This window comes from Oreochromis niloticus, linkage group LG4, assembly GCF_001858045.2.
Source record: "Oreochromis niloticus isolate F11D_XX linkage group LG4, O_niloticus_UMD_NMBU, whole genome shotgun sequence".
In the NCBI taxonomy this organism is placed as follows: Eukaryota; Metazoa; Chordata; class Actinopteri; order Cichliformes; family Cichlidae; genus Oreochromis; species Oreochromis niloticus.
The window spans coordinates 11891442-11899768 of record NC_031969.2 but is presented as its reverse complement, the minus strand read 5'-3'; positions in this window follow the sequence as shown (position 1 = coordinate 11899768).

Here is an 8327-nt window from a genome sequence, read left to right as displayed (position 1 = left end):
GTTTCATCTTGTTCTTTATCTCCCTCTGTCTTTAAGTGACCACGCCCTGTCAGCAGCACGCTTCAATCACGACAGTCACTCTCATTCTTTGTCTTTCAGTCTTTTTTTATTTAATATCACTGTTTTGGCTCCCTATCTTTTCTTCAGATACCTCTGATGCCACGAGGGAGGTTGTGGTGCTGGAGAATACAAAAGGATTTGCTTCCCCCACTTGACAATCAGACACACTCCTTTTCACTCATGTCTGCGCACACATGCCTTCTTATTTTGTCATTCAGGGGTTGTCCAGCTGTCACCTAACATACTACTGGAGGCAACTTCTCTATTTCCCTGCCTCTCACCCTCTCAGAGTCTGCTAGCTGTTTGCATGATGTTGTTTGATGTCATCAGGAATGACAGTAATAATAAAAAATGAAGTTTATTAGCATAGCGCTTATCAAAACCCAGCATTACAAAGTGTTTTGCATGTGGTCATGCATGAATACAGAAGCTGGCATCTGGAATAAAACTGAGTAAAATCAAAGATGGTACATCAAACATGGATTTTTCCACCATGACTTCAGCAACTGACTTCTGGACTTGGCATTTTGAAGCATCATTGCTTGTGTTTTTGGCCACCTTAGCACTAGCTATCAGCGGTTGCTTGCTAGCACTTAGCTAGTGATAACAGAGCAAAAGGACACTGGACTTCACTCAGCAAAAAATTCAGGAAAAGTTTTTGGATGAGCTGAAGGCCAATTACAATGATTATGAAGAGGCCAACAACACCAACATGATTTAGTAACTCGAATTACTGAGTGTGAGGTCTTTGCAGAAAGCAACTAGCTACAACTCTTGAAATACCTGTTGATCAAAGTGACCACACCCCTAACTATGACTCATGATTGACTCGTTTGCTAATGAGAAAGCACTTTGAGACTGCAGTTTGCCGTCCAATTTGAAACATAGTATGACCAAAATTTACAAAATAGATGTAACTTTTTAATTCACTGACCCAAAATTAATGACTGAGCCCATAAACTCATCAGGAAAGTGTTTAGAGGGCTCAAGTTAGAAAGCTGTTTTGACATAGACTTCTATAGGACTGGAAGCCTTTTTGCAAACACAGCTATCGCCATCTGGTGGTCTTTAGATAGAATGCAGGTTTAAGACACTTCTGTATTGGCTTCATTTTTCAGACCTGAAGCTACAAGCACGCCTTCCTGTATCTGGGAGCCAATACTCATGTGGCCTTTAGAGGAACTGCAGTTAATTTTTCAGCTTGAGAGAAGTTGTTGATTGAAACAAACCAAGTAAACAGCAACAGGAATAAATCAATAGTTAAGAATAAAATCACCTTAAATTTTTTAAAAAGAAATGTTACAAACACATTCTTATAAAATAAGTCTTCAACAATAACTTGAAAGGGTTTATTGATGCAGAAAGCTGGACTTTCTCTTGCAAGTTATTTCCTTCCTGACGATCTCAGGCTGTGGGCTGGTTGGTAAGGGGACAACAGCTTATATTCTGGGGTGAGGGCATGATATAATAATAAAAACACTGTTTAGACAGAAGCTGTGGGATTCAAATTTAGACAATTCTCCAAATATATGTAACTGTATTGTACAATTCCAGTCAAATTCTGTAAGCCAGCCCTTACATATTTTTCCCATTAGAGCCAGTCTTTAAAGTCAAGCAACAGAGTGTCAGTGGAAAAAAAAATCCAAAACACCCACAACACAATAAATTCCCATTAAAAAAAATTCTATTTTATATATGATTTTAGAACAAAACCAGACGCATGCACCCGAACAGGCTATGTTTGACAAGTCCCTGGATCTGTGACTAAGTTCACATATCACTGAAGCTGTTCCTTCCATGAAAAATATCCCATCAAACTTCATCTTAAGGTTCGTCGTGTCTGTGCAAATCCGTCATTTTCAAACGGTTAACAGCGGTAAAATCTGATTTAATGCCATTGCCTCGCCCACACAATCGCCCCCGTCAGTGTCTGCGGTGAGCCTCTGTCCTAAAGCAAGCTGTTCCATAAACTCATTATATTCATATCACTTTATGGAAAAATAAATCAGCAGCAGTAGTGGGGTGAGTGGTATCTATAAAATGTGTGCTCGAACACGCCAGCCATGAATGGGGTCATAAAGAGTGTGTCGGTGGAAGGGCCCCCCAGGGTTTAGCGTAACCGTATTTCACCTCAAACAGGAAAAATCTGACAGAAAACTCAGCGGGCAGCTGACAAGAAGCTGCGCTGTTTTTATCTTCGCAACATAATGACATAACTCAGCTATCAAGTGAACCAGTCCACTGTCTTCTCATACACACAAGATTGGTTCACCTGATAAACAATGACGAGCATTAATATATGCAGAATGGATTAGAAAAAATAGTTTGACGGATTTGGAATTATCCTATTTGCTTCTTTGCTTGACAGGTGAGATGACTCATAACACCTTCATGGCATAAATATATATAATCTTAACAAATAAATAAAATGATTAACGGGGAAAACAAAAAGCCAAGAATCATCAGAATCCACCTAAAACCTCAGATAGCCATATGAAAAAGGTTTTTCATAGTTCTCCTCTTAATAAGAAGTGTGTGGTGGGTGATCTTGTCTCCTAATTTGTCCTGGAGATGTGTTAATACTGCAGTATTTATGTTTCTACTTCCCTGTGCCATTCTAGAAATCCAACATAGCATTGAGACAACCTCTAACTGTGATTGGCCAATTCTTACCCATTTCAAGCTACTTCTTCATCTGCCACCATTTCTCAAATCATAAGTAGCTGCTAATCAAATGCACATGATTATTTGATAGTCAGCAAATGTGAGACCTCTATAAAGACAGACGTTTTGGCAGTTTGTTGGTCTGAACCATTCAGGTGTGTGTTAACATAAGGGCATTATCCTCTCAGGAGTGGACATCCCAACGAATCCACCCCAAGGTCAAACTGTGCAATACTCAAACTCAAACAAAGAGAAAGAAAGAAAATTCCAAAAGCTGCATCTCAGACTCTACAGATCTCACCTGGCATGTTAAATGATAAAGTTCAGGACAGGACAATAAGAAACAGACTGAACAAGTATGGTTTGTTTGGGGAGGGCTTGCCAGGAGAAAACCTCTTCTATCTAAAAAGAACATGGCAGCACAGCTTAAGTTAGCACAACTGGATCTGAAGAAACCACAAGACTTACGGAAAAATGTCCTTTTTCAGTAGACAAGACCAAAGTGGAGATGGCTGATCATGTTTGAAGAAAATACAAACACAAACACGGCATATCAGCATAAACACCTTGTACCAACTGTCAAGCACGGCGGTGGAGGTGTGACGATTTGAGTTTGTATCAGTACAATATCAATACCTGTCTGACAGCTGAAGCCTGGCACCAACTGGGTCATGCAACAAGACAATGATCCCAAGCCCATCAGTGAATCAGCAACAGAATGTCTGAAAAGGAAAAGAATCAACGCGCTGCAATGGCCCAGTCAAAGTCCAAACCTGAGCCTGACTGACATGCTGTAGTGTGTAAGAGAGCTGTGCAAAAACAAACATCTACAAACCTCAATGAACTGAAGTATAATTAAGAAGAGTGGGACAAAATTCCTCCATGTAAGAGATTGATAAAATGATGTTTTAAAGTTATTAAATTTAGTGAGAGCTCCAGGCCTAGAAACCATATTCCTCTGTAAAGCTACAATCACTCGTTTTACACTTTGATCGAGCATTTCCTGCAAATTTAAGTTTGGAGATTCATTTTATGTTTTCCTCTTTCTAACAGGTGTAAAATTTGTCAGAAGCTGTTGTGTCTTAAGTTTTAATTTCCTGTTTGGACATCCCAGATCTAGATAAATGATGTATGTTTCTTCCTGCAGCAAACAGTCCTAGTTATCCCTCTTGCTGTTTATGAAATCACAATCAAATGTAATTTAAAAGAAATGAGAAAATGCAATTATCACACACTGTAACACACCTCAAATTGAATTCACGAACTGATATCACATGGATTCGCAAGCGTAATCTGCTTTGATTTGGCAAGTTATTCCATTAAGCTGCGGGTACATGAGCTGAAATAATTGCTTTCTGCCTCTCTCTATCTTTCTCTCACACTAACGCAAAGAGAGAGAGAGAGAAACACTATGTACGTTATACTCTTGGGGTGCCTGAATGAGCAGTGTCTAAATGGTTTTCCGACAGTATATTGGTGAGGGGGCATTTATCTCTTTCTTTTTAGCGTGCAAAGAATAACCTGTCTCATTTGAGGCTCATTCATCCATAACCAGCAGATTTAGTCAGACTGAGAGTGAATAACACCAGTGTTAATTCTCTGAATAATAATTTCAGGAGGGAAAAGAAAGTGACAGGAAAGAATCTATGAATCAGCACAAAGGTGTTTTTAAAGTAGTAACTGAGTAAGTATGAAAGTAATCAGGGCTGGTAATCCAGCTTCTCAGAGGTTTTTTTGGTCAGGTGATGATAATAGTAACCTCTCAATGGGAGAAGAGGGTAGTATGGGTCAAAATCAAGACACAAGAAGTGGAATCCTTCACTGCGCACATTAACGCCGTGGATAAAAACATCAAGTTCACCAGGGAAGACACAAAGGACAACTGCTTGCCTTTCCTGGACTGCGCTGTGCACATTGAAGAGAATGGCAACCTCAACATTGAAGTTTACCGGAAGCCCACACACACGGACCAGTACCTCCTCTTTGACTCCCATCACCCTCTGGAACACAAACTTGGAGTAATTAGGACCCTACACCACCGGGCAGAACATGTTCCCTCTAAGCCTGAAGGGAAAAAGAAGGAACACACACATGTAAAGGAAGCACTGAAAACATGCGGTTATCCGAACTGGGCGTTCATAAAGTCAGCAAAGAGGCACAGAAAAGAAGATCAGACACCAGCGAGGGAGGATAAGAAAGACAGACGCAACAATGTTGTCATCCCCTATGTAGCCGGTGTATCAGAGAAACTCAGGAGAGTTTTCTCTAAGCACGACATCCCAGTGTACTTCAGACCCAGCAACACACTCAGACACAAACTGGTTCACCCGAAAGACAAAACTCCAAAACACAGACTTAACAACGTGGTGTATGCTGTACAGTGCAGCGAGGAATGCCCAGACCTCTACATTGGCGAGACCAAACAGCCACTTCACAAGCGCATGGCACAACATAGAAGAGCCACCTCCACAGGACAAGACTCAGCAGTCCATCTGCATCTTAAGGATAAAGGTCACTCTTTCGAGGATGCCAATGTTCACATTTTGGACAGAGAGGACAGATGGTTTGAAAGAGGAGTGAAAGAGGCCATCTATGTCCACTGTGAGCGACCATCTTTGAACAGAGGCGGTGGTTTACGACACCAACTGTCTGCCATCTATAATCCAGTTTTGAGTTCCCTCCCCAGACGCCTTAACGCCCACTCACATCCTGGGCCATCTGACCTCAGGAATTCACATGACAAGGTGGGGCCAGGTTTCACAATGGGCTCACCCGAAACCCTGGCTGATTAGGTCCCACACCCGCTTTCCCACCTTGGCGCATGTGATTAGAGGATCACCAGGGGGTCCCTTGTCCCTCCTTGGGGGGATACTCCCACTGGGTTTAAATCTGGGACTCTCGGCCAGTTGACCTTAGAACTGAAGAAGCTTCTCGGATGAGAGGTGAAACGTCTTCAAGCAACTTAAAGAAGTCCAGACGCTTTTCTTTGCAAACTCCTTTGACTACGATGACCTGGATGACTGAGAACCTTCACAGACAAATCAGAGGTATGCTTTCAAAGTAATGAGTAGATCAGTCTGCTGCACTCTGGAAAAATCTGGAGACTGTGAATTTCTATCAGTACATAATCTAACATACTTTTTAAGGTTAAATACAGGGAATCTTTAATGGCATTAACCTCTTCAGCCCCAAGGGGGTTTCTGAGCTTCCTGCTCGAAAATGCAATGCCTAAATTAAATTGATTATTTCCCTGCAATTACAAACTCCGTCCTTACAATCTTGGTATCAAAATGAAGCTAACACTTGGGACATTTAATCAGAGGTGTAAATATTAAAGCAGATATTACTGTGTCAAAGTTACTGAGACTGGAACACAGAAAAAGGAAGTGGATTTTATTCTCGCCTAATTTTTTTCTTCTTTTGCGGCTAATTCGGTGAATTTTGGTCCGATCGTGGTCAAACTTTGTGTGTTTACGCAGTAATAGCCCTGGAAGCTAGCCAGCCTATTTATAACCGGTTACATGAAGTCTGAAGACTGTCTGGTTCTCGTTTGCGTGTTTAGCGGACTTCTGCGCATTTACGTAACTGCTCGTTTAATCGCGGCTTGTTTTCGGTGTGTTTGGTGGTTGTAGAAATGGTTTATATGACATTTTAGCTGAGATTCTGAGGTTTCTGTGGATACCACACATGTCTGGAGTTATATTTCTCAACCGGCGTTATAACCGATTAAACGTGATCTCCTCCCTTTTGCCCCCGGTACCGGGGGCGTGGGGCTTTTAAGGTAACATATGTTCCAGTTCAGTGGACATTTTTACAGATTACATTTTAATATGGAGGAGCTATCAATCTGTCAATCCTTTCCGTGTCTGGGCCGGGTGAGGTTTCCCGTGTTGGGTCAAATTAAGCCGCAGGGGAAGGAGCCTGAGTTAGTGCATGAGGTTGAGAAGTACTGGCTAGATATAGTTGGGCTCACCTCTACGCATGGCTTGGGTTCTGGAACCAGTCTCCTGGAGAGGGGCTGGACTCTGTCTCAGTCTGGAGTTGCCCCTGGTGAGAGGCGGCGGGCTGGGGTGGGTATTCTAATATCCCCTCGGCTTGCTGCCAGTACGTTGGGGTTTTTCCCGGTGGATGAGAGGGTTTGTTCCCTGCGCCTTAGGGTCGGGGAACGGGTCCTGACTGTCATCTGCGCTTATGCGCCGAGTGGCAGTTCAGAGTACCCAGCCTTCTTAGAGTCCCTGGGGGGGTGCTGGAAGGTGCCCCATCTGGAGACTCTGTTGTCCTGCTGGGAGACTTCAATGCTCACGTGGGTAACAACAGCGAGACCTGGAGGGGCGTGATTGGGAGGAACGGCCTCCCTGATCTGAATCCGAGCGGTGTTTTGTTATTGGACTTCTGTGCAAATCACAGTTTGGCCATAACGAACACCTTGTTCGAACATAAGAGTGTCCATAAGTGCACGTGGCACCAGGACGCTCTAGGCCGCAGGTCGATGATCGATTTTGTAATCGTATCACCAGACCTGCGACCATATGTTCTGGACACTCGGGTAAAGAAAGGGGCTGAGCTGTCAACTGATCACCACCTGGTGGTGAGTTGGATCAGGTGGCGGGGGAGGACGCTGGACAGACCCGGTGCACCTAAGCGCGTAGTGAGGGTGTGCTGGGAACGTCTAGCAGAGGCCCCAGTCCGCGAGATCTTCAATGCACACCTCCGGCAGAGCTTCAACAGCATTCCGAGGGAGACTGGGGACATTGAGTCCGAATGGACCATGTTCAGCGTCTCCATCGCCGAAGCTGCTGCATTGAGCTGCGGCCGCAAGGTGGTTGGTGCCTGCCGTGGTGGTAATCCCCGAACCAAATGGTGGACACCAGAGGTGAAGGGAGCCACCAGGCTGAAGAAGGAGTCCTATCGGACTTGGTTAGCCTGTGGGACTCCGGAGGCAGCCGACAGGTATCAACAGGCCAAGCGGAATGCAGCTCGGGCAGTGGCTGAAGCAAAAACTCGGGTGTGGGAGGAGTTCGGAGAGGCCATGGAAAAAGACTTTCGGACTGCCTCGAAGAGATTCTGGCAAACCGTCAGGCGTTTCAGGAGGGGAAAGCAGTGCTCTACCTGCACTGTGTATAGTGCTGGCGGAGCGCTGCTGACTTCGACTGAGAAAATTGTCAGGCGGTGGAAGGAATACTTCGAGGACCTCCTTAATCCCACTGACACGTCTTCCGAGGAGGAAGCAGAGTCTGGGGATGAGGGGAATGACCCGCCAATTTCCGGGGCGAGGTCACTGAGGCAGTTAAACAACTCCTTGGTGGCAGAGCCCCTGGTGTTGATGAGGTCCGCCCCGAGTTCCTGAAGGCTCTGGACGTTGTAGGGCTGTCCTGGTTGACACGCCTCTACAATGTTGCGTGGAGATCAGGGGCAGTACCCCTGGATTGGCAGACCGGTGGTGGTCCCCATCTTTAAGAAGGGAGACCGGAGGGTGTGTTCCAACTACAGGGGGATCACACTCCTCAGCCTCCCTGGGAAAGTCTATGCCAGGGTGCTGGAAAGGAGAGTTCGTCCGCTAGTCGAACCTCGGATACAGGAGGAACAATGCGGTTTTCGTCCTG